This window comes from Pinus tabuliformis, chromosome 2_1 (genome assembly GCF_031772625.1).
Source record: "Pinus tabuliformis cultivar Carrire ecotype Pingquan chromosome 2_1, CPIR1, whole genome shotgun sequence".
NCBI classification, from domain to species: domain Eukaryota; kingdom Viridiplantae; phylum Streptophyta; class Pinopsida; order Pinales; family Pinaceae; genus Pinus; species Pinus tabuliformis.
The window spans coordinates 936,220,176-936,246,942 of NC_142299.1; the positions used below are offsets into that span (position 1 = coordinate 936,220,176).

Genomic DNA, 26,767 nt, shown 5'->3' on the forward strand with positions numbered 1-26,767 from the left:
TTCCTCCCTTTTGTCAATCTTATCCTTGTGAGGACATTTAGTGACCGACTCTTCCACAAGAAAAGCATTTGAAAGGTAACTTACCTCGGAACCGCCCAATACCCCGTTGAAGATTTCTGACAAAATTTGATTCTTCTTCTTCTTCTGACACGTGTCCTGACTCATAGTACTCGCCTTTGCCTGAAGCCTTGAAGGCAGCTTCTCTACTGTCTGATGGACCTCCTTTCCTCATTTCATAAGCAGTTAGAATTCCATGCAGCTGTGACATTTTAAGGCTTTGTAGATTCTCTTTTTCTTCTATTGCAGAAACTTTAGATTCAAACCTAGGGGACAAAGATCTTAGAACTTTTTCAACCACAACAGCCTATTTTATTTCTTCACCCAAATTTTTCATACAATTAACAATCTCATCTACACGAAGAAAATAGTTAGCCACACTTTCATCATTATACATCCTGAGATTTTCATACTGAATCCTGAGGGTTTGAAGTTTTGCTCGTTTTACCTGATCATCTCCTTCATAGCTCAGAACAATCTTGTCCCATATCTCTTTTGTGGATTTAAACTGCATTACCTTGACAAATTTTGATTGAGATAGGCATCCTAATAGAGTATTGACCGCCTTTGCATTTGTTTCATATTTCTTCTTTTCAGCCGGATCTGTAGGAGTTGTTGATGGAAAAGTATACCCTGTATCTATGATATCCCAGACTTCTGTACCAAGAGATTGAAGATAGGCAGTAACTCTTACCTTCTAGTAAACGAAGTTTGTCCCATCAAAAATCGATGGCCTGATTGATGCTTCCCTCTCGTAGTTGCTCATGATGAATGATCTTCCTTCAAGCGATCAAGCTTCTTCTGAAGGACCTGCTCTGATACCAATTGTTGGAAATAATATTGAGAGGGGGGGTGAATTAGTATTATTAAGTCAAATATTCCTTTTTCAAAATCAACTGTTATACCCTACTTCAGTTAATTAAACCTGCGTATATAAGCAATAATGCAGAAGAAAACCCGCGTATATAATGCAAACTTTTAATTTACTTTATCTTTCTGATGTTGATTGTTAATCTGTGATTCAGAAGCAAATAACCAGTAACCAGAAACAGTAAAGCAGAGCAGAAAGACAATCGCACACAAGAACACAAGATATAAGGTGGAAACCTAATGTGGGTGAAAACCACCTGCTGCAATTCGTCTCTATCTTTTCTTTAATTAGAAACTTCTTTTTACAAATGTACGGGTGCAGTCCTTTACCAGTACGCAGGCTGCAACTTACAGAGAGATACAACTCTCTCTCGTTTTCCAGCTTCTCCTGGAAGTTATCTACAACCCCCTTAGCTCTTGCACTAGCCAAGATACTAGTACGTAGGTGCTGACCTACAGAAGGCTACAACCTTCTCTTTCTTTCAGGGATCACTTTTCATAAATTTTCAGACTGGATCCACAAATAACATCAATCAACCATCAAGAATTTCCGCATCAACCAATCACCTTTTCACCAATCAAAACTAAATCAACATAAACACCTCCCTGACGACTGTACCCAGATCACAGTAACAGTACCACACACCAAAACTGAACCCAGAACACTGCAGCAATAAACAAAAGCAGCAAAAACACAACTCAAAATGTATACGCTACTTTAATGGCCTGAAACCTGCGTGCATACGCTTCTGCATATGGAACAACCTGCGTATACGCGCCTTAGCTGAACTGAACCTGCGTATATACGCGCCTTAGCTGAACTGAACCTGCGTACAAATCTACAAACATAATTCACTCTTTCAAGTATTCAGGCACTGATTAACCCAGATTATCAGATTTATAAATCACACATGTGCCAGATATAAAAGATCAAAATCATGCAAAGATATTATCATTCAAGCCAGGAGATTATGACCCATCAATAGAGCTTATCCTTCTTTTCGCTAAGGTTCCTCCTTCATTCAGATCCAGATCTGCTCCACAATGCTAATCACCAATATTTCAGATCTCATACATTATCAAATATTCAATAATAATTCAGATGATTCCTTGTCACATGATCTCCTTCCTCTTTTATAGTTTTAAGCCTTCCACGATACCACAGTCCAAAACCATAATAAACCAATACCAAGGGCCCAAAACCTGGGGTCAACACTTCTGACGAGATACCATGGTCCAAAACCATAGGTTCAAATTCCAAGGACTAACAACAATGGACCAAAAATAAGTTTCCCACCATGTACGTGCTTTTCTGTGCATAAAAGTGCGTGTATATGCATACGCGACTTCTGAACGTATAACCCACGTGTCTACGCGTCTTCGGCAAGGTGAACTTGCGTATACAAGATTTCCTTCATTTTGAGCGCCTGAACTGAGGTCTGACACCAAAGTGAGTTGCCATCAAGGACAACACCTGTACCATAGGGCCACACCTATGCCAAAATGCCAACAGAGCCTACTACCCTCTGCAGGATATGGTCCATTTTTGGTAGAGGATAGTTATCTTTTAGTGAGACCTTGTTTAAATTTCTGAAATCTACACAAACTCTAATTTCACCAGTATTTTTCCTAGTAGTGACTAAGTTTGAAATCCAATCTGAGTATCTAATGGGGGCTATAATTTTGGCATCAAACATTCTCTTAACTTCTTTCTCAATAGAGGGCATAAGAACTGGGTTTATTCTTCTAATTTTCTGTTTGAAAGGTTTATGATCTTCTTTTAGAGGTATTTTGTGTTGGATTATGTTGGTGTCATAAGATTTTGAGTCTTCATAACTCCAGGAAAATACATCCTGGAACTCTTTAAACAGATTGATGTATTTAACATTTTTCTCTGGAGGTAAGGTTTTCGATATTTTAATGAATTTTGGTTTATCCTCAGTTCCTATGTTAACCTCTTCTATGTCAACTCTCAAAGGTTCCATTTTGGGTTTCCTAGCTACATCATTAGAGTCAAACAAATCTTCTAAAGGGACTAATCCCTTAGGCAAAAAAATATCTTTTAGACGAAGAATCTCAGGATCATCATTCATTATTTCTTCAATTTCTACATTCTCTAAACTATATATTTCTACTCTAGTAAATTTAGTTGGTTTAGCTATATCTAAAATATTTACATCTATGTTACTTTCTATATTATTGTCTACTGTATAGTCAGTATCTATCTTACAATTCTGAAACTCACCTTCATTGTTCATGAAATCATAAATCTGAGAATCTTGGGAGAAAATCTACCAATACTTCAGGTTGTTTGGTATAACAGGCCTATGTATGACTTTTGGAGTGTACTGATGGTTGGGTTGAAATGGCAATTTATAGGTACTATCAAAAGTGGCAAGACTGTGGGCCTACATGTTTTGATTTCTAGGAATGGCAGCAAAGTTTGTTTCCAGGAGGTCTTTGATCAAATATAGGACAGTATCCCTATATTGACCAAGTCTAGGATTTTTCACAGAGTATTCACCATTAATCTGTTTAATAATCAGCTCTGAGTCTCCCATGATGGAAACTCTTTTAGCTTCAAGTTTCCTAACCAATTGTAACCCTAGATTTAGGGCTTCATATTCGGCCATGTTATTGGTACACTTGAAGTTCAATCTAAAAGCATGTCCCTCAACATGATTATTCTCCATATTATGGATCCACACTCCTGCACCAGCCCCTAACCTATTGACAGACCCATCAAAGTCTAGATGCCATAGTGACTCATGAAATATGTTCTCACTGTCAGCTATTCTGTATTTTAGGTCTTTAGCTGTGATTTCCTTATTATCATTTTCTGCATTGTACAAGATAAAAGAGTCCATATATGAATGCATGGAGTATATGGGAAAGTTTTGTGGTTTTTCATCACTACTCACCATGTATTTCATCAAGGTCTCTCTATATAATTTTCTTGGTTGGCCAAAAACAGATATGGTGGCATAAGATATATCTAACTGCAAGGATCCCTATAGTTTTGCTCCCCATGAGCGAGATAGCAGCAATCCATATTTCGATGGGATGTCTGCAACTGCAATGTCCATTAGAATACTCTTTGCAAGGAACTGGACAAGATTTACAGATAGGTCTTTGATCAAACCAAGGCATTTAACTTGGCTAGAGTCGAAAGAAAACAAATCCTTATATGGTCTAGTAATGTCTAGGTTCAGTCTTTCCATTATTTCCTTAGGCATCAAATTATGGGATGCCCTTGAGTCCAACATAGTGTTATGCAATATTTTGTCATGAATGTTTAGGCTAATGTAGAAAGGAGGAACTCCCGCTTGTTGATGAATACCATTGGCCTCAGGGCCAAACAATAATTCAGGCTGATCATCATTTAAGTTAATAACATCCTCTCCCTCTCCTCTGTTTAAAGTTTCAGTTATCTGTGACCTATAGGATTCATTCTTTACTAGTTTGGTCAAGGGAACTGATATCTTTAATTTTGCTATTTCAATTTTGATGTTGAAAGGGAGCTGAGGTTTGTTTGTTTGATTTAGATCTTCCTTAACATGTGCAATTTGTGTGTTATTATCCTATTTCTTAGTACTAGGCATTTCAGTCTGTGTTTCTATTGTTTTGCCTTGATTTCTCTTATTTTGATTGTTTTCAGTAGTTGTCTCTGTTTGAGTTTCAGTAGAGGTTATATATACAATTTTAGGGGTAGAAGTGTCAGGTGTTCCCCTAGGGAGGATTTGTAACACTTCGGCAACTGGAGCTTCTTTTATTATCTTAGTCTGGGTCTGGATGGATCTTTTAATGGGAGTTTCATTGTTCTTTTTACTTCTCAAGCTATATTGTTTGTGTACCTCATATATAGAGGATTCATATCCCTATTTAAAATCAAAGGATTCATCAGATTCTAACTGCAACTACTGCAACATATATAACTCCTGTTCTTCTTGAGTGAGAAAAACAGTGTTTTCATCTTTGGTTTCTAGTAAGTTAATCTAGGTATCATCCTCTCCTTCTTGGTTCTGTGAATCCTCAACATAGTTCTCTTGGAAGGGGGGCCTAATCTGTTGATCTGGTGTAGCATTTTTTCCAGCATTAGGGTTCTTCCTAAAATTGGGGTTTCTAATTGGCGGTTGTTGTTGTTGATTCTCCCATTGATTTTTCCTCTCCATGTTTTCTAATCTATCCATTATTCTCTCTAAACTCTTATCTAAAATATCTACCTTTCCATATGAAGTGGAAGCTTCGTCTTTAAATACAACTATCTTTTCATTTCTCATTCGGGCTTTCTTGGCTAATAGGTTGGCCTCTACACTAACAGATTTCTTTGCATTTGTTCAAGTGTTTCAGGGTTTCTTTCCCTTAACTGGTATGACATTTCAGCGTCAAAACCATCAGGGAACTTAATTAATGTTAGGTCAGGTGGAGGCTTAATATTGGTTGGAATTGCATTGTAGATACTGTTAAACCTAGTGCAATAGTCATGAACTGACTCATTAGGAGCTCTTCTAATGTTTTCATATTCAGAAAGTATTTGCAATGGGTTTTTCTTTCTCTCCCATATATCAATGAATAACCTATGAAAATTAGCTAAGTCTACAATATGGTTGGCAGGAAAGGCTTTGAACCATTTCTTGACATCCCCAGTTAAAGTTTGGGCAAACAACCTCATTTGGACATCTGCTTCATCTATCTCATGCAACTCAAAAAAGTCAGACATCTTGTTTACATGTTGTTGGGTAGTGTATTGACCAGTAGCATCAAACAGGAATATTTTACTATGATAATCTGTGGGCATGGCATGGAGTTGTGTAGGTAAAACAAGAGGTGCATATTGGTTTTCCATTGTTGTGATTTTGGCTTGACTAGGGGTTAAAGTTGTGGTACTTGAGGGAGGAATTGAAATTGATGGAGGTGAACTAGATGATGATGAGGATGGTTGATTAATAATTGGTTTAGGTGATTGGATTGTGGTAGATACAATTGGTGAGGTTGTGGTAAAAGAAGGGGTATTTACAGTGAGTGAAGTTTGTGCAAAAACTTTAGGGGTAGCAGTAGTAAGGGCAGTTGTTTCAACATATTGTTGAAGGTAAGAATCACCTAAATTACTTATCAATTTTGAGGCCCAAGCTTCTATCTTGTCAAATTTCTCTACGACAAATTGATCTAAATATGAATGAATAATCCTTTTTGATTCAATGAGTTTAACAAACTCAGGGTCTAAGACTTTTTCATTGATTGCATTCTCAGATTTACTTCTAAATAATGAGAGGTCAAATGACAAATCAAAAGGGATGTCCTCTAAAGTTGACAACTCCTCAGGGAGTGAATTGACTCTGATTAACCGGCTACAACTTTCTTGAGTTTTTGTTGTTTTGGGTTCTTAGAATTTTGTCTAGGTCATCAACTATAGTTGCAGGGTTTGGATCTGGGTTTGCCCTGGTATAGTGAATCCTCTTAGCAGCCAAAATTTTAACTTTTTTAATTGTTTTTATGAAATTTTTGAATATTAACTTTTATAAAATGACCTTAAGAGGCTAAAGATGAAATTTTAAGTTTCCTTAAAGTTTTATGAGACTGAGGATCGAAGTGTACCCAGTATGGTCGCTAGAAATGTTATCACTCTGATATTTCTTTTGAAGTTAATGAAGAAAGAAAAGTCAAAGGTAACCACAAACCACTTTTAGATATCAGGACCTAGCCTTCCTGATACTCAGAGAGGGCTCTCTCTTTATAATTTAGCTTTGTTTTAGTTAAGATGATTTTAGGCTAGCTATTGCTTGCACTTGGGTTTTGTTTTGAAATCAGTTGGTGGGATCACTTTACTTAGATGAACATAGGTTTGCTTCTACCATTGGGCTATGGAGTCTAATGTCAAACAAACAAGACTGGATTCAGTTCTAAAAACAGTGTCTACAGGGCAAGATAGATGAGTTACTGCAGATCTCAAAGGCTAAATGGTGGAATGGTTTCAAATCAGATCCAGGGAGAAATTAAGGGTTCCCTAGGCTGAACTCTGGAAGGAATGAAAGAAATCAACTGGGATGGGAGAGCAATTAAGGGTTCTCAAATCCGGGTATCAGAGGAAAACATGTAAATGACTAACTATGCAAAACATAGTGTACTTAAACAAATTCTGAGTGATATCTCCAGTTAATTCATTCAAATTTAGAACACATTTAAGATTATGAAACACATAAGAAGGTAACAAAATCACACAAAGAAGATACTTCATTGCAAATGGCTCATCTCATGAATCCTGTAGCGAAATTCTTTTATTACTTGCTCCAGTCTGTTGACTTGAAAATGGTACAATCACCCTTAGGTTTAAGATCAAAATAACTCTACAAATGTAAAATAATCCACCCTAATACTTTGAATTATGAAGTATTTATACAAAAGGAATTACAAAATATCTCAAACTACATTCAGAACTAATCTAGGAAAAAAGAAATATCTTCTTGCAAGAAGATAGAGACAACGATTGAACTGCTGCTTGATGTCCTTGTTATTTAGGTTCTGCTAGCTTGCTCTTTGATCTTTTTCCCTTTATGCTGCTTGGCTATTTGGTCTTCACGCTAGATGTTCTGTTTTACTTTAACCTTTCACCTGATACTCTTTCACCTGATACACTTTAACCTTGCTGACCTGTCAATATCCTTTTACTTTGTTGTTTTACTTTTTACTATACATTTATATTTTACTGTGTATTTACTACAGTAAATCATTGAGTTTTTCCCATATTTACTCATCTGGTAATTGGATATTGAGCATTTTTCTGTATATCTCATCTGCCTCTGTATATTTTCAAAAGTGGGCTTATTAATAAACAAGTGTTTTACCTCATGCTGGAGGTAAAACAAGTTTTCAAAATTTTGGTACAACACTTTACCTGTTGACATACCCTTCATGGATGAAGTGATTACCTGTTCCCTGCCCACTTCCCTGATCTTGTTGTAATCTACCCATGTCATTAACTTGTCATTTATTACTAAGGGATTAGGTAATCCCTTTTCCTTCAAAATTTTGAACTTAGCCATGAACCTATCAATGACTAGTTGCATGTTTTGACACTTATCTTCTAAATTTAACATCAAATTCCTCTTAGTGAGGGATTTTCTGACTTCCAAAATTGTACCTGTCCTGTCAGGTATCTCCAGTTCTTGCAGTTGATAATTATTCTTGGAGTTTAAGAAGTGGATGATTCTTGCAACTTCCTCTAGCATATCTCCAAGTTATGCTTTAACCCTTTCAATGGCTTCTGTAGCTGACTTTATTAAATCAATCTGTTAAAAAATGACCTGGATGGATGGCCAAATATCATTGACAGAGTCAATAATATTGGCCCACAGTTGCTCTTTAGCCTTACCTATAGGCTCACTCAATGTCAATTCTTTCTCCTGGCTTTTTATCCTTTCATTCATCCTTATAGCCTTTTGTTGTTCTTCTTTATGCATGATCTGGGCAAGTTTGCAATTTGTCTCCAGGTTGGTGAATTTCTCCTTAAGTTTGATCATCTTATTGGTTTGAATGGAAATTTCTTCCATTGCTTTGACTAGCTTGTTTGCTTCATCACTTGTGGAGGCTATTGCTGTTGATCCTATTGCTGATGTAGTCTATGCAGATGTCAGTAGTGCAGTGGCCATTGGAGCGGTGGGAGCTAATGTTGTTGCTAAAGTAGAAGGTACAGTTGTGGTCACTGTAGAAATGATAGTTGCAAGAGCTTTATCAATACTATCTTGTTTGAGCTGGATCAACCTATCCAACTCCTTCTCCATCTCCTTTAACTAGTCATTCAGTTGCAACACTAAGTCCATCATTTTCTCATGATTGGTCTGGCTTTCTAGGACTTCTTTTGTTTGTGGGCGCTGCAAATGAGGGAACTTGAGATGTTTCTTGAGGGATACTATGTCCTCATTCTTATTTTTAATCAATTTCTTTATGGCCTTAACATCACTTGGGTCATGGCCCATTTCAATAACCAAGTCCTCTAAGGACTTCATCCTAGTGTCTTTAGCTTGTGAAGAGGCTTTATCTAGCTTGAATTGAGTTGTTATATTGTCTAATGAATCCTGCAGCTTGTAAGCAGCCATGGCCTTTGCTGTGAGGGTGGAGTAGATCATTTCTCTAGCCTGCTTGTGAAATTCTATCTGATCAATGGGATGGACATCCTTGGCCAAGACCTCAAAATTTGTCTTCTTGTAATCTGTTGAGGTCTTGTGTTGGTGTACAGTGGGCTGCAAGAATGAGACTTGTATGTTTCCTTCTTTGATGTCAAATGTTGACAGCAGTCTAGTGCGGTTTGGTGGTTTGAGCTTGAGGTATTGGGCATATGTCTCTGCCTTCAGTCTCTCATTCCTCATCTTTATCTCTTTAAATTTGTCTTTTATGTCGTTTTCCTTATCAGTTGGCCTGACATAGGAAGAGATCTCCATACTCGGCTGTCTACCTATCATCTGTGTGTTGGAGGTTGATGGTTGTTGTGTTTCCTCTGATGCAGCTACTTCTTTACCTTTCTGTCCCATCGCCTCAGTGTCAATCATTTCTTCTAATGCAACGTTATCCTCCTGTTCAAGACAGGATTCAACTTGGGCCTCTTGCTTGGCTCAATCAGCTCATTAGTAGTCTCCGTGGGTGAGCTAGATGCCTCATCCCTACTCCTCTTAGGATTCTTCTCCTCATTTAGTGGAGTCTGTATGATAGGAGGAATGTTCTTTGGCCCTCCTTGTTCATAAACCTGTAGGAAAGAGTTATGATCAAATTGTCTCTCCAAATCAATAAGTGTGTTCTCTATATCCACAACAGTGACGTCCATGTCAATCAAGGTGTTCTCCACCCACTCATCCTAGTTAGCAAACTGTTCAATGTCAGGCCTTGGGTGGTGGATGTATGCTCCCAACTTGACCTTGAGTTTGAGCTTGTTTATGACCCCATGCGGGTTATAGTGCTAGATGAAATTGTTTCTGAATTTCATTAGTTGAAGTAACCTGTCGGTCTCTGGTTCAACCTCTTTATTGTTGCAAATAAATGGGCCCATTTGGTTCTTCACTTTGAACTGGGTTTTCTTCCTTTAAGCTAGGAAGTGGATCTCATCTGAGCTGATGATTTGCCTGAAGTACTCAAGATAAAATATCCTCATAGGGAGGTATTTGGGCAGCTTGTAGGGGTATAGCTCACAACCATAATTCTTGATCTTAGTGTGGTTTTGGTACAAGTACCAATCTCCCACCTTGTTGTTCTTGGCCAATTGCAGTACTCTCTTGATCTCTGGGTTGATTCTAGGCTGAGTCTTAAAAGTCAGCATGTTCATGACTGGATACACAAAAGAGTCTATGAAATCTTTGTAGGTGAATGATGCGGAAAACTTGGGGACCAAGGGTGTCCAGTAGATGACTGATTTCTCCTTTCCCTTGGTGTCCAATTTCTAGATCCTCAAAGGGAACTTATCTGTCTGGTAATACAAGAACATATGAAACAACACTAAAGAGTATTTGAAGACTCTTTCAGTGGGCAGTCTAGTGAATTGTTCATGCATTATCTCTGCAATGAATTGGGCATAATCATACATAATAGGAGGAGGCTTCCCTGGAGTAAAAATAGACAAGAAATCCATGATGACCTAATCCACATGCTCATCTGATGTGTATCCTAGGATGCATGAGAGCATGCTAATTATTCTCCTACCAGTCTCTTAAAAAATAGTGGCATCATAGGGTGGAATGTTTGTAGGAGTATGTCTTTCCTCAATGATGAAATTCTAGAAAATTTGTTTGATTTTAACTGGGTCCAGTGTGATGTACAAGTCCAACAGGTTTCCAATGGACAAAGGAGTCAGATTAGGACTAGGCTGGATTTGCAGCATCTGGTTGATGGATTTAGCTGTAATGGTGAATAATAACTCATGGTTTGGTGCCTCAATAGCCCTATGGCTTGGAACATAACAGGCATGACAAAAATGTACTATGTCTGGGAATGGGTGAACTTTTGGGAATGTATACTTGGGAAAATTGGATTCCCAAAGGTTGATGTCATCAACATGGTTTAGGAACCTATCCTTAGCCCAGCAGTGGATTCTCAAAAGGTGGCCTAGAGTGGTTGTGTCTTTAATTTGGAAATCCCTGTCTGCCAGGGCCAAATGGTCAATGTCCAGGTGAGGGGTTGAGACCAATTTGACATCCAAAGAGGTCGGGGTAGCCATCTTTGTGATAAAATATGGGAATTGGGCTTATAGAGCTTGTGAAAATGAAGTGTTGACTATGTCTGGTTTAGGGATAGGGTATTGGCAGTTTGCAGGATAGGGGTTTCGGTATTTGAGGGGAAATACTCTCAATTCAATGGAAATTTATTAATTTCCATTACTTTAATGTTTGAATTTACTATATACTTTTGAATTTGAGAGGGTTGTTCTGGTTCTGTGTCGAAATACCTAGAATTTATGGTTCAAGTTGCAAACTGGTTTTGAATGGTGGCTGCAGAGGGTTTTGTGGCTTCAGTCATGCACTGGAGTGCTGAAAAGGGCTTCCAGAATGTGTTCGGGATGCAATTGGTGGTCGGAACTGGTTGTAGAAGCTCAGGGGTGTAGGAGAGATTAGAACATTTTCGCAGAGAAAATAAGCGAAAAAGGGTGAAAATGGGGGTCTACGGCCTTTTAACCGGCAATGGTGTAAAATTGACGGGGAAAGTGTTTTATGAACAGTGGATGGTTTTCGCGTTGGGCAAGGAGGCGGTTTAGGGAGCCATCGCACCGCTTTTGAGTGATGGGTGGTATTTTCACGAGAGCATGTGACTTAACGCGGTGCTGCCACATAACCCAAGGGGGCCCGAACAATACCGCCCATATTGCGTGCTCTCAGGCCGGTAAATGTAGGGAGATGAACAGTCGCGATATGGGCAAGGGCCATAGGATCTAGGAGTGCAAGATCCAATGCCCATCGCGTGGCGGAGATGAACGGCGGGAGATGAGGGCGGATATTAGCAGGGCCCGTGGATTAATTACCCTAAGTATAATTAATCAATGGATAAATGCGGGGTTAATAAAGTAATGCGGGTTTATGGAGTGTAACAGGGAAAAGTGAATTTGCAGGGTTAGTAAAGTAATACAGGGGGGGACAATAGTTAGGATAAGAGGTTTTATTGGGTTTTTAGGGAAATTAATAAAGGAAAAATGATTTTTGCATGGGAAAAGGGTTTCACACTAGGGAAAAAGGGGTTTTTTGGGTAGGGGAATGAATTTAGATGGTAATTTGCTAGGGAATGTGTGAAACCAAGGGGGAAGGGTAAAAATGAAGGGAAAAGGGGTTTACATAAGAAATGAAGTGGTAAAAGGGGAAATTAGTTAAGTATGTAGTGAGGGGTGAAATGGAATGGGGGAAGTTAACCAAATGAACTTATGAGCATCCTTTTTCTTTCATAACTGCTCCTACACACTGAAACACATGATTAAACATGATAGATGTGCTTATGCCTCAAATAGCTTGTATTTCTGCAACCTTTCTTCTACTTACCCTTTTACCTACCCTAACATTTTTTTCACTTTGTTGGGTGCACTTAAGCTAGCAAAACCTTTTCTTTCCTTTTTCTTTTATGAAACAAACTATCTACTTCTAACCTTATATCTTCCAAGGGCTCAGATTAAACTGATGAGCTCCTTTTATTTCTCTACCTATCTACTGATCTGCCAAGATTAAACTATTTGGCTAGATCTTTATTCTCTAACTATAAACATGAAATTCAAAGCATGAAGTAGTCAAGATTAAACAATTTGACTATCATGGGTTGTGGCATGTATGACAAGCTTCACACAACCATTTATTTTTAGACAGTAAAGTAAAGAGTAGTGGCACTTGGACTTGCACACTTTCATGATCTGTTTTTGTTTGGGGTTCATATTTTTTTCATTTTTTTTATCTTTTCTTATTCTTTTTGTCCTTGGATATTTCTTTTAGGATATACTCTTTTTACATTTTTTAATTTTAATCTGAAAAGCATTTGCAAAAAGCAAAGGTATGTACAATATTACAAGACTTAACCTCGGCCAATTTAAAATTATGAATCCTATCACTATATGACTCTAACATGCTCGACGATATCACCCACTGCTATGGGCACGCACCCGCCTGTTGCCTTTAACTGACGCACTCTCATCGCATGTCTGCCCAAGTCAAGTAGTACGGGCACATGTTGCACATGGGCGTGCCCAACTTAACTCGGTCGTGTTTGACCAAATTCGTTTGACCGTCACATATAACCGAGTTCAAGAGCCCACCACACATGTGAGCGTGCCCGACTCATCTTGTGGGCCTGAAACCCTGGGTAGCAGCTCCTCAAGCCACATGCCAAGCTTGGAGAATCACAAACAACTTGATGGACAAAAAAAATAATAACTATAATTTTAAATTAATTATTTAATTTCAAAACGAATGATTATGTAGTTTTTAAATGTTTAGAACATATTTATTTATATGTTATGTGAATTAACTACTTTAATATTCAAATTTATATATATAATAGTATTTTTTTGTTTTTATTATTTTTTAATGATTATTTAAAATTAAAAAATATTAAAAAATTAAATTTTATTATATATATATAATTTTAAATTTATAATAAAAAATATAAAAAAAATATTTGTAATTTGTAATTTTTTCTTCTTCCATGTATATTATGTTTTAAATATAATGAATCGAAACAAATCACTTTTAAAAAAAATCAATGTTCAAATTTAAAAATAATATTCATGGTTTAAATTAGCTTTATGGTATAATAATATTTAGTTAAATTTTCATATATATATATATATATATATATATATATATATATATATATATTTTAAATGATATAATTTGTAGAGGTGATAATTTTTTCTTATGGTAATTTTTTAACATATTTTTTATTTTGTAAAATCTAGATTTAGAAGTGTCTCAATCTAGATTTTGAAGGTAGAAATAGATTCAACACCCTAAAAATCCCTAGGGCACCTAAAATTCTATAGTTTGATAGTTGTAACATGGATTTCCAGAAATTTCAATTGGATTTTTCCTAAAACTTGCTGGAAAAATCTATATTTTTAAGGTGAGATTGTTGCATACTTAGAGTACTCTATCTTAAACATTGTATTTATATTTTGTTACATTCACAATTAACAATTATTGTATATTTATTGTTTCGAGAGGTGCCTTACAACATAGTGTGAGGGAGATGTTTTTGTTTTTTTTTTTTGTTTTTTTAAGTTTGGCACTTTGCATTACATTAAATGAGGACTACATAGGCCAAAAATTTCCGGGTAATGGTTTTCCCAAAGGGAAACCAAACTAGTAACATAAGTTGAGAGTCTTTGGATTGCTAAGACCTTGTCTAATTAGAGAATCTTGTAAATAGAAACTTATAAAAATAGGGTGGTTTTGCCAGTCATTGACATACATTGACAAGTGAAGACAAAAAACACTACTAGTGCTGCAAGCAAAAAACCAGTGAGCCATAACAACTATTGGGAAAAATCTGAAAGCATGCATGTTGACTGGTCACTACCCTTATCCGAGGAGAATGTGATGTTGATTGATCTCCTGTCTAGAATGGTTAGCTTGCAGTCCATACTGTCAATTTTTTTCTCCAACTCTGTCAATATGATAGAATTCTCCTGCTAAGTCCTCTTATACTTCCCTATACGACCTACAATATTTAAATGGAGTTTAACCTTATGCCAGATTTGAGCCATGATCAATGAAGTGATTGAAGCACATGCAGTGTGCCAAGTATAGTGGGAGTCACAACCCCCTTTCATGTGAGCTAGCATCATATAAAGGCTAGGACAGGTGGGGGGGAATGCTCGCTCCTTGACACCCTCCTTGGGGGAATAAGGTCCTTCATAACCAGATCTTGGCAATGAGTTTGAATGGATTATGGAATGTCCTCACTCCAATCCAAGTCAAGGGGATGAGTTCTTATGCTGAGATCAAAATTGGCTAGCTTATCAAGTAGTTTGTTTCCTTCTCTACATAAATGAGAGAGGAAGGGAGCTATGATTTTTGTCAAGAGTTTTGCAGTATTACCTATTCAAGCTTCCAACCTCCAACTCTTAAATACTTTGGAAGGATTTGATCCACATTGGATTTTGTGGAAGATATTGATAATGGTCTTGGAATCTCCTTCAATAATGAGCTTGTGAAATTGTTTGTAGATAGAAATTGAGAGATCCTGCTCTAGTGCCTAGATTTCAACAACATTATTAGTGTTGAGGCCTATGGCACCTACATAAACATGTATAATTTTCCCATTAGCATTACAAAAGACTCCACCATAAATGGCTTGACCTGGATTTCCTTTTGAGGCCCCATCGAAGTTAAGTTTGATGAAGTCCTCAATAGGGGGAACTACAAGGAAGGGTTGGAAGGGAAGAAATTAGGGATAGATGGAGTCTACCATAAGCAATGGGGGAGAAACATCTTTGTTAGAATGAATTTTTCACATTGATTTCATTCCCAATATTTGGAGGGCCAAGGAAGAGAGGAAATTGTTTCCCTTATTTTATTTAGGAGAACTTTCCAAAAACAGTTTGTGGGGGGGCTGATATTCTTAAATGTTCATTTGTTATGCTCCTTTCAAATATCCCATTGGATGAATATTGGGTTGAGTTTCCATGCTATGTTGACAATGACATTAGTAAAAGGGGAATCGTGCTAGAATTTTAGATTGGAGAGCACATTATTTTGTACTCTACCAGTCTGTTAAAAGAGCATAGCAAGGTGTTCCCATATAGAAGTAGAGAAGATAAATTGGATAAATAGAGAAGACAAATTGAGGGGTCCTAAAAAACATGACATCAAAGCTTATCCCATGTCAAAATTTTGTTTCATAATATAATCCACATAAAAAGAGTGATTTTCGACTAGTGTTTGAGATTCCATATTTTATGCCATTTTCCTCTTGAACCATAATTCTTTTGTTTGCTAACTCTTGCTTCATAATTATGCTTTCATTTTGGGAGAGGGGTTTAGTCCATTCCTAGCATGACTTCTAGTTGTACCATTGGGAAGTACAAGGGGATGAATCCCAATAATGCGCAACTAATATTTGGATACTAGAGATGAGGGAGACCTTGGTTGGGTATATTTGTTCATTCTGAGCTACTTTTGGCCATTGATCCCACGAGTCATCCCAAAATAGTGCATTGTTCCCATTTTTTATTTCCCATGAACTATGCTCCCTAAAAATATCGTTGTTTCTCCAAGAAGCATTCCATATATGAAAACCCCTAATGTTTCCTGTCATGTTGATGAGCTAAGATTCATGGGTATTAGGGGAATACTTGTGTTTCCACATTTTGCTCCATAAATCCTCAAATATTTTGATCCGTCTCCATCAATTTTTATCACACAAGTCTTTGTTGATTATATCAGGATTACAGAGACCAAGGTCTCCTTCTTTCGAATGCCATAACTTTTCCCATGCAACTAGAGCCCATTTTCAGTCTCTTTTAACACTACCCTAAAGGAAATTGTGTTGAATATTTTTTTATCTTGTTTAGGATGCCTTTGGGGGATACCGTTGCTAAGATAAGATAGGTGGGGAGAGATAAAAAGACATATTTGAGCAAGATCAAGCGAGTGGCTAGATTAACTTGTCTAAAAGTCCAACAAGAAAGTTTGAGTTCAAATTGATTTTCTCATACCTTTTGTCTAAGAGGATTGTTGATTAAAGAGGCTCCTAGGTATTTGGATGGAAGAGAGCTCCTTTGAAAACCAAGTAAATGAGATATGTGAATTTGGATAGCTATTGGGGTATTAAAAAAGAAGATTTGAGATTTTTCCATGTTAATGGAGGTTCCCGAAGCATTAGAGAAGTATCGAAGAATGTTTTTAAGGGTAGTGGATTCTTTGACAGTGGGTTTGCCCAAGAGAAGAGTATTGTCCACGAACTATTGTTTTGAAGAAGAGAGGTCATGGGAACCAAGAGGAAGACCTTTTAGTAGGACAAGTTCTAGGGTCAAGTTGATAGATCTGCCTAGCCTTTCAGCCATGAGGAGAAAGATGTAAGGGGAAATGGGGTCTCCTTGCTTACTACCCCGTGAGGGGATAAAAGTGCGAGAGGGAGACTGATTAACTAGGATGGAGAATATTTTTTTTGGAAATGAGGGTGAGAACCCAATGAATCCATCTTTCTACAAACCCAAAAGTAGTGAGCATGTGAAAAATAAATTGCCAGGTCAATTTGTCAAATGCTTGAGATATCAAGTTTGATGAGAATACTTGGAGACTAATTAGAACTAAGTGAGTGAATTTGTTCATGGGCTAATATTATGCTATCCAAAATTTATCTTCCTTCCACATAACCATTTTACTCACGAGAGATAAGTGAGGGGAGAATGGGTTTTAGTCATTTTGCAATAACTTTGGAGATGATTTTATAGATAACATTACATAAGGAAATAAGCTTGAAATCTAAAGGAGAATCAACATGGGATTTTTAGGAATAAGAGATATAAAGGTAGCATCAAGGGCTATTAAGATAAAGGAGGAGTGTCAAGAGTCTTCTACTACTTTCTAAACATCATACCCTAGAATTTTCCAGCAAGCCTAGGAGAAATTGGTGGTAAATCTGTCGAGACCTGGGGACTTGCATTTAAGAATTTCCATAATAGTTTTTGTTGGGTCAGTGATCTGTCATCATTTTACCATCATTTACAATCATTCATTTAGCCATATGTGTCATTCCTTCACCCATTGATCACTCAATTTACCACAATTTCCTGTAAAAACATCATGATACATATCTAATGCTCAAGTGGTTAATTATCATGTATTTCCTTTATTTTTTAGGAATTAATTAGGATTATACTTTGATTTTACTAACGATAGTTTACCAGTTTGAAGCTAGTTTCGATAGCCACCTCCATGATCGAGATATACGCATAGTTCTAGAAGAAAATTGGGAACATGGGTTTTGTTATTAGGACCCCCAATATGGACTTATGTTTCTCAAAGCTCACCTAGGTTGTGCGCATGATCCTCTAGCATTTTATCAAGATTTTGGTCAAAGATTTCCATCAATTTTGAGGAACTAATTTTGCAACACAATTTATTATAAAATGAAGATAGATCTCAGAAAACTAAAACATGGGTTTTTTTTAAACGAGTCAATTTAGACTCCATGCAGATAGTTTCCTAAAAAAGTGAAGGATATGAGAGATTTGCTTGATTATTTGAACCCTATTTTGTCAAATTTCATGTCGCGTCCAACAAATGCAATAGCAGAAGAATGGATTCGAATTGTCCATCAAATCAAGGAGGAGATCATTCATTCTAACCACAAATCAATCTAATTTGTTGAATCATAAATCTATGAGAAAGACTCTCATAATAGGTTGTGTTTCATTTTGTATAAATACCAAAGAAAGACTGTGATGGAAACTTAAGTGAGAGAAATGTGAATATTTTGCTAGTACTATATGTAGTTGATTATCTTTTTTATGCTCAAAAGCTTTGTCCATGATTTGATTTAAAAAAATAATTATCACTTTAGAAGTTATGATTTTCTCTTAATCATGTGCTACGAAACATAAGGGCCCCTTACAAGGATGCACATTGCCATTGTTTTCTTCACATAGAAAATTTATGTTTTATATCATTTCCATAGAATAGAAAAGGTTGCAGTTTAAAATATCATTCTTAGAGTTGCTAGTTTTCAATATTTTTGTACTTAATCAAAATAGTTGGCTCACAATTATTTTCAAATTGATCAATTACTTTAATATGAATATTGAGCCTTGTGTTATTTTTATTGTGCAAAAACCTTGAGTATATTGTGGCATTTGTTTGAGTTATACGATCAATTTCATAAAATATAAAGTAGTTCTATTGGAGCACATGGATTGAGCTTTGTGTCACTTTTTTAGGCAAGAACCCTCAGCCACTTGTCGAAATGTGTCCCGACATTATTTTACTATTGATATTTGCATAGCTTAAAAGTTGGATCACAAGGATTGAGCCTTGTGTTACTTGTTTAGGAAAGAACCTTAAGCAACATGTTGAAACTTGTCCATAGATACAAAAATTAGAATTAATCCATGCATATACTTTGTTGTACACTTCATAAGTTTACCAACCTAAATTGATGAATTAAATGTAATAGAATTATAGTACAATTGAACTAACTAATAGTTGCTTCCACTTCGTATATGGTGATTTCCTTCAAAAGGAGATCATTATGTTCCCTTGTTATAATTTTGGGAATGTAGTATGTTATTTTCCTAATAGAAGTTCTTATGTCCAAAACTGCTTTCATGAATGTGGCTTGGAAATGGTTCATGAGCTTTTGGGATATTGCATCATGGAGTTGTATTTTTTGGTGATTGGGTGTTTTGATGCTTGATATTCTATTACTTTTCCTATGGTTGATCATGGATCTGTGGAAGAATTTAGTGTTTTTTTCTCCCTCCTTAAGCCATTGTACTCATGAATTTTGTTTCCAGATGATTTCGTCTTGCTTCAGTCTTTCTTCCAGTTGAAGGTGAGTGACTACTTCTTGATGTTCCAATTCCTCATATTTGCCATTTGATATTATTGCTTGTTGGATGGTGACCATCTCTTGTTCTAGATTTAATTTTTCTTTGTGGATGTTACCAAAATATTCAATATTCCAGTTCTTGATTTTTATTTTGAGATATTTTTACTGTTGTTGGAAGAAATACGTAAGGATCCCAGGAAAATGATTTGATTCTTTCCACCATTTTTCTACATTAGAGAGAAAATTAGGATGTTGTAACAAAAAATCCTTGAATTTTTTTTCTTGTTCCCAGGACTACCAATCTAATTCATATAGAGTTCTATGTGCCAGTGATTCAAACCATGGAAAGGGAGAATAGAAGCCTTAAAATTAGTGTCTAAAATATAAAGAGACTCTGCTACAAGGAATTTATCGAGTCTTGAAGCTATTTGAGATGTGCCTGCTCACTTATTGTTCTAAGTTGTTGTGTATGCTTAGATCTATGAGTTTGGAGTTATTAATAAATTTCACAAAGAGGGGGATTTCTTTATCGAGTCTATGAATCCCACCTTTCTTTTCATTGATATTTTTTATCATGTTAAAATAGTCACCTATAATCCAAATTTTTTCCCTTATAAGCTTTGAGGCTCTTTGGAGGTTTTGAAGGAATAATTTATTGTCAGCAAGAATACCAGGGCCATAAACATTGATAATGAAACTTGAAATCGCTGAACCAATGGGATGAAAATTAGCAGTTAGGATTCTGGGCAGAGAAAAGGAATCCTAAAGAGTAACTGAGGAAGGGTGTTATGTGATAGCAATACATTCTAATGCTCCTTGGGCTTCCTGGACTAAATAATCACAATTTCTCTAGACATTATTTAAAAGCTTGTTCAAAGACTCAGAAGAGCATTTCATTTCTTGAATCATCATGATGTCAGGGTGTGCTTTAAGGATTTCATTTTTTAGGTGTCTTTTCTTAGATTTCCCATTAAGAACCCTAGTGTTCCACAAGATGAATTTCATTGATGGCGTTGAATGGAGGGTTGAAAGATGGCATCCTTTGGTGACACTCTACCTATATTCATCAAGTAATCCCCTAGGTCTTGTAGTAATCTATTATTGCTTTTTGCCCCTTTTTTCTTTGGATATTTCAAAATACTCAATTGATCTATAGGAGCATTTCTTTTAATTTCGTGAGAGGAAAAATAAGAGTTGTGGTTAGGGGTATTATGTGGTTCGTGAGCTTGGCGTAGAATTAGATCTCGATTTCAAATATATGCTCTGATGATGATTTGAACTTGCTCCTTGGGAATGGTTGGTGGGTCTGTGAACTTGCTCTTCGGGAATGGTTAGTGGGTCTGTGTTTCTTCATTCCTATGCAAGAGATTATCAATATTTTGAAAGTCCATTGCCTTGAAATCTTCTACATCATAAAAACCTTAGGTGTTATCCTTCATTTATAGATCCTCCTAATATTTTTTTTAATCAACTGTGAAGGCACATTATTTGTTGACTAAGGTGGATGTTTATTGATTTTCCATTTTAGACTTTGCTCCTTTAGTAGTGATCTCATTTTCACCCTGACCATGTATCGGTTATGATCCTTCAACACTCCAATACATTTTTACGCACTCCACAATATTACAATAGGCCAAACTTAACACCAATTGGATCTTAGTACCATCAAATATATGTTATATGTAGACTCCTCGTGAACAACCTAACAAACAACGAAGTGAAAAGTAGCTGATGCAGCTGGATGGCGTTGAATTGCTAAGCCACTATGATTCCATGCGTGGATTCAACGACATTTAGTTTTTTTGTTTGGTTTGTTTCTTAAATAATATTTGGAAAAAGGTGGGAATTTTAAAACGATTTTCTCGTCATTGGCATGAGAGTCAATTGACTAAGAAAGAAACCAGTCAATCCCTGTGGTACCATTTGTCAAGTATTGGCTCCCAAGACGTAAGAAGTTTGCTGGTACTCTGACAATTACAATCTAAAGAATTTATAATCCAAGAATTGTCACTCTGGTTTTGACTGTATTTTTGGCAGCTACTAGAAGTATAAGGCACCTCAACGTGAGCTTACCTGCCACGTTAAGACATATTTTCAATGTTATCTATTTATTCATATGTTTATCTTCATGCCACAGGAATGAATGCATGTTTGCTGGGCGTGCCTTGTCAGACAGATAACTATCCAACTCATGTCATAAGATTATAAATAATGGACAAGGGTTATAATATACCACCATTCTCTGGTTAATAAGTTATGAATTAAAATTGTTAAATTTATATAATTTAATTGTTTTAATAAATTTTCAAGTTTTAAAATTGCTTTTCTCTAGTTAAGAGTGTTTTTGTGTTCTTAAAACGTAAAACAAAATTAATGGCCTAAGAATAAAAGCTTTTAAAGTTATTAATCATTAGAGAGTAATTTTTTTCCTCTGAATAAAGAAAATGAGTCGGTAGGCAGGCTATGAGTCTGCAACAACCAATAACATAATGACTGTCCTTACTTTGATTGGACAACTAATGATATAGCTTCTTCCACTGTGAAAATAAAATAAAATAATACACTCTGGCCGCCTGATTTCAAAAATTCCCAAAAAAATTGACAAATTGAACATAGAATTCAAAATTCAGATCGTACCGTAAAAACCCCATCATTCACAAAGAGAATCCTTTACTGACACAGACATTTCAACTATATCTGGAACCAGATGGACAATCCTTTACTGACACTCAGACATTTCAACTACATCTGGAACTAGCTTTGGCTGGTGGCATTCTAGTTAACTGTAAAAATATCAAAAACAGTGAGTGATTGATCGTCCTTTTATAATCTAACAAATAGCAAGTCGGATAGCACGATTTGCTCATTCATTACAAATACAATGAGACAATTGATACGATGAGGTCAGCGCTCTTTTGCAAAAATAAGTGGAGCTATGAGTCAATAAACATTGACGGTGAACAGTGGGTGTCAGAGACAATGTGTCCAGAAACATTAACAGTGAACCGTGAGTGGCCATAGAAAAGTGATAGCAGACAGTGGGTGTCAGAGCGCAGAAAATATACGCGGAAGTATCATCGTCCGGCAAGCGGGAAGTGCAGCGGACTGGTTAGTGGGGGACGATAGAGAAGCATAAGGTGGCAGTCGGTGGGAATGGACGGCAACGAGAGTCGACAATCGATGGTAAATAAAAATGACAAGACAAGCGTAAAAAACAAGCATGGAGTGGAAGCATGAAATGAAAATAGCTGTCCAGAGAAAAGTGGCCGTAGAGAGTGGGTGTCCTGATTCCATACAGTTGGTAATAGTTTTGACCGGTACGAATTTCAAATTTGAATCACTAGTCAAATTTGACAGTTTCTGGAAAAAATTTAGTTGTATTTGACAGGAAAATCAGTCTGTTACTAGCAACTTGCCCATCCTAGTCCATGTATACTAGTTTCCTGAAATCGTGTATTCAATCTCATTAAAGTCATAAGCGTTGCTATTGCTCAACTTATGTCCATTACAAAATTTAACCAATTGTCAGATAATCTGTAATGACATAAGAATGCCTCGTTGCTATGTCAGGGGAATGTGCTAAGCATAACCCTAGGGATCAGCAAGCAAGCGATGGATGGACACTATCTACAAAGCCCAGCAACGTCTCAATGCATTTCCTTCTGACATTGTGTTGTTGTGGGTATCTTTATCGCTGATTCCCAATTAGACGAACTAATAGGGGTCAATTATTTTACAGTGCTTATGTCCGTCTTATTGCTTAATATTTGGCGAATTAAATAATGGAGATAAAGCTCACGGGTTGTTAATGGTGAAAATTTTCCGAGTCTAATAATGTCTCTTAATCTAAATTATAGATCTTAAAATATTTTAAAATTTAATTATGATGTTCTGGACTGGGGATATTTGCAAAGTCTCCTGGTTAAAATCAGTCTGAATCCTGGCCCTATTCGATGGATTATGGCTTGTATCGAAAATGTTAACTATGTTGTTTTAGTAAATGGCATTCCCTCTCCTTTCTTTCGGGCGGAAAGGGGCCTTCGGCAGGGCTGTCCACTGTCGCCTCTCCTATTCATATTGGCCATAAATGCATTGAGCTTGCACATCAACCGCGCAGTGGAGGAAAAAGCTTATGCTCCGGTCAAGATCTGCAAACAAATATATATTTCTCATAATCTGTTTGTAGACGATGTATTGTTATTTGCTATGCTATCTAAAGCATCCTGGATGTGTATTAAGTCTATTCTTGACCGCTTTCAGAGGGCCTCTGGGCTTGCTATCAACAAGGCCAAATCGATCCTGTATCATAATCAAACAGACGAGATCACGACATCATGGATCTCCCAGCTCTTTGGAATCGACTCTAGACCTTTGTCTGAAGGTATCAAGTATCTGGGTTTTCACCTAAAAGCAAAGGCTTATTCAAAAGATGATTGGAGATGGCTTGTTGAAAGATTTTTTAGTAAGATATCGCTATGGGAATACAGATCTTTATCTTTGGGTGGCAGAGTCGTCCTTACTCAAACAGTCTTGATGCAGATGTCGGTCTACTGGGCTCACCTTTATCTGCTCCCGGCCAGTATTATCCAGGCTATGAACAGGATTTCCGCCAATTTTATTTGGGGGGCAAAAGCTGAAAGAGGTAAAATCCATCTATCAAAATTGAATCACTTATCTATGCCAAAAAAATTTGGGGGCTGGGGTCTGATGGATGTAAGGATATTTGGAAAAGCTCTCGTCTGCAAATCCTTATGGAGAGGCATCTTTGATTCAAATCCATGGAGTGCTATTATTCGCCAAAAGTATCAAAAAGGAAGAAGCCTGGAGTTCTGGTTCAGGTTTGGCTCCATTGGAGTCAAACTGCAGGAGAATTGAGAAATACTTCCTTAACAATCTCAAATGGAGGATCTTCTCTGGAAGGAAAATCTTCATCGGCTTCGACTCCTTTGCTGGTTTCAGGGGTAATCTACAGGTTCCAGCTCCTCTTCTCTTTTTCCTTCACAGATCGGGGATTTTTACTTGGAACAGGGTTATTGAGGAGTGGAGGGGGCTCTCTCCTACGCTCAAGACTGCAGCTGATATTGGCCTCCCTCAGGCCTTGTCTCTTCTTTGGGATAACTTTAAGATCGCTCTTGTTCAAGGAGGCATGAAGCGGGCTGAGTCTGATGATCATGTGGTGTGGTCTTTATCTCTCTCTCATTCCAGAGCGACTGTAAATGATATCTACTCTGATCTCATATCCAAAAAAATTATGCCTGCTAGACAGATTTTTCCGGTGCTCTGGTGGAAACTTGGATGCCCCCTCAAAGTGATTATCTTCTCTTGGTTAGTCTTTTACAATAAGAATTTAACTTGGGAAAACTTGAGGAAGCGGTCTTGGCACGGTCCCAGCAGATGCGTGTTATGCAAAGCGGAGGAGGAATCAAATTATCATTTGTTCTTCAAATGCACGGTCTCCCAACAAATCTGGTATGAATTAGCTTCTTATTTTTCTTTTCCTCACCTCAATTTCATTTCTGTTAATGCAGCTTTAGCTTCTTATTTTTCTTTTCCTCACCTCAATTTCATTTCTGTTAATGCAGCTTTTGCCTGGTGGGGAAGACAAGAAGCTTCTAAGCGCCCAATCCTTCCCATCACAATATGGTGTCTTTGGAAGTGGAGAAATGCAAAAATCTTTGAAGATTCAAACAGCTCCTTCAAATATGTTCTGTCTTCTTTCTCAGCTCTCTATCTTTCCATCCGAAGATAGGTCGAAGGCTGCAGTATGTATGACGTTCAAGTTTCATTTTTGTGCCATGGATTGATCTCTGCCTGCTTTAGGGGGCTTCCATTCGGATGCTATGGGATCCCCTCTCTGTACATGTGGTTTCTTTTGGTCTTTTGTCATCTGAAGCACATTTTGGCAATGTTGGTGCTAATGGTTTTCATCTTGTGATCCTATGTGGTGATCCATGTTTTTATTGTATGCCCCTCAGCGATTTGTTTTCTTATATCTGATTTGTTTTCTTATATCTGTTCTCAGATGTGGTCTCTTTTCATGAGATCCATTCCTCCTTCTGTTCTCTTAGAATATGTTGTATATATTGCCTCAATATAATATATCGCTTTTCTTTCTGGAAAAAAAAAAAAAGTGAAGTTAATTGTGGAAATCAAACAATTATTTTTGTTCATGTATATCTTTCAAGTTCATGCTTTACTGTAGATCGCAGATTCCAAAATATTTTGAAAATTTAATAATTAAATTAATTAGTCTAACTCTACATTTTGTTTATCTCTATCAAATTTCCAAAATATTATGAAATTACTATGATGATGCATTCCAATGTCACATGAAAGAAAAGTTAAGTAAAACATAACTGCACCTCTGCTCAGACAGGCTCAGATTGTTCGTATGCAATTTAAAATAGAGAAGCTCAAGCACATTCATTTCTTTTCCCTATATCGACTTATCAGAGGAAGTGGTATATTTCTCCAGTGACAGAGGTGAATGCCGAATGCCAAAGTAAGTGGTATATTTCTCCATTAACATAGGTGAATGCCGAATGCCATAGCTAATGTTTTCTCAGCGCCTATATCACACAGAACACATAGTGATAAAAGGAATCATTGGACAAGTTGATGCTCAACTTATCCAATCTGAAGTTCAACTTATCCAATCATTAGATAATCAGATATCGGAATGACAACCCTCTAATTTAGAAGATTTAGGAGTCCAGTACTGTCACCCAAATTCGGATGACAAAAAAAGTTGAGAATTTCCAATACTAGATGTTACAGAAAAATATTCAATTTAAAACGGGATATTGGTGCTCGGAATGGAAGAAGCCAGCAATGGAAGGAAGGAGCATGGGAAGTTTAACGTTTTCCTAGCTATTTCTCGAAAGATTGGTTAATTTTTTTTAATGGTTTAGCTTGTCATTCTTATTTGGATAGTAAATTTTATAAATATTTAAAAAATTTATTAAAATAATTGAAATTGTTGTTAGAATCTATTAATTTTTAAAATATTTTCAAAATCTACCATCTATTAAGTATGTAATATTAAAAGTGTTACTCTCTGAAAATAATTCTCTCAGCCACTCTGTACCCTTGTGCACCGTCAAATTGTTGTTACTCTATTAATTTTTAAAATATTTTCAAAATCTACCATCTATTAAGTATGTAAAATTAAAAGTGTTACCCTCTGAAAATAATTCTCTCAGCCACTCTGTACGACAATTAAAAGTGTTATTCTCTGAAAATAATTCTCTCAGCCACTCTGTACCCTTCTGCACCATCAAATCAAATGTTAAACGATTAAACAGTGCGTACCGTGTAATGTGCAATTTATACATTGTCT

General features: G+C 36.6%; 1 long non-coding RNA gene across 1 annotated transcript; it reads left to right on the forward strand.

Annotated features, from left to right (window-relative positions):
* Nucleotides 1-24,309: 24,309 nt before the first annotated feature.
* On the forward strand, nt 24,310-25,399 carry LOC149203721 (uncharacterized). The gene is made up of 2 exons (XR_016253637.1): nt 24,310-24,897; nt 25,011-25,399. It is a non-coding gene; the product is annotated as an uncharacterized LOC149203721 (long non-coding RNA).
* Nucleotides 25,400-26,767: the final 1,368 nt, after the last annotated feature.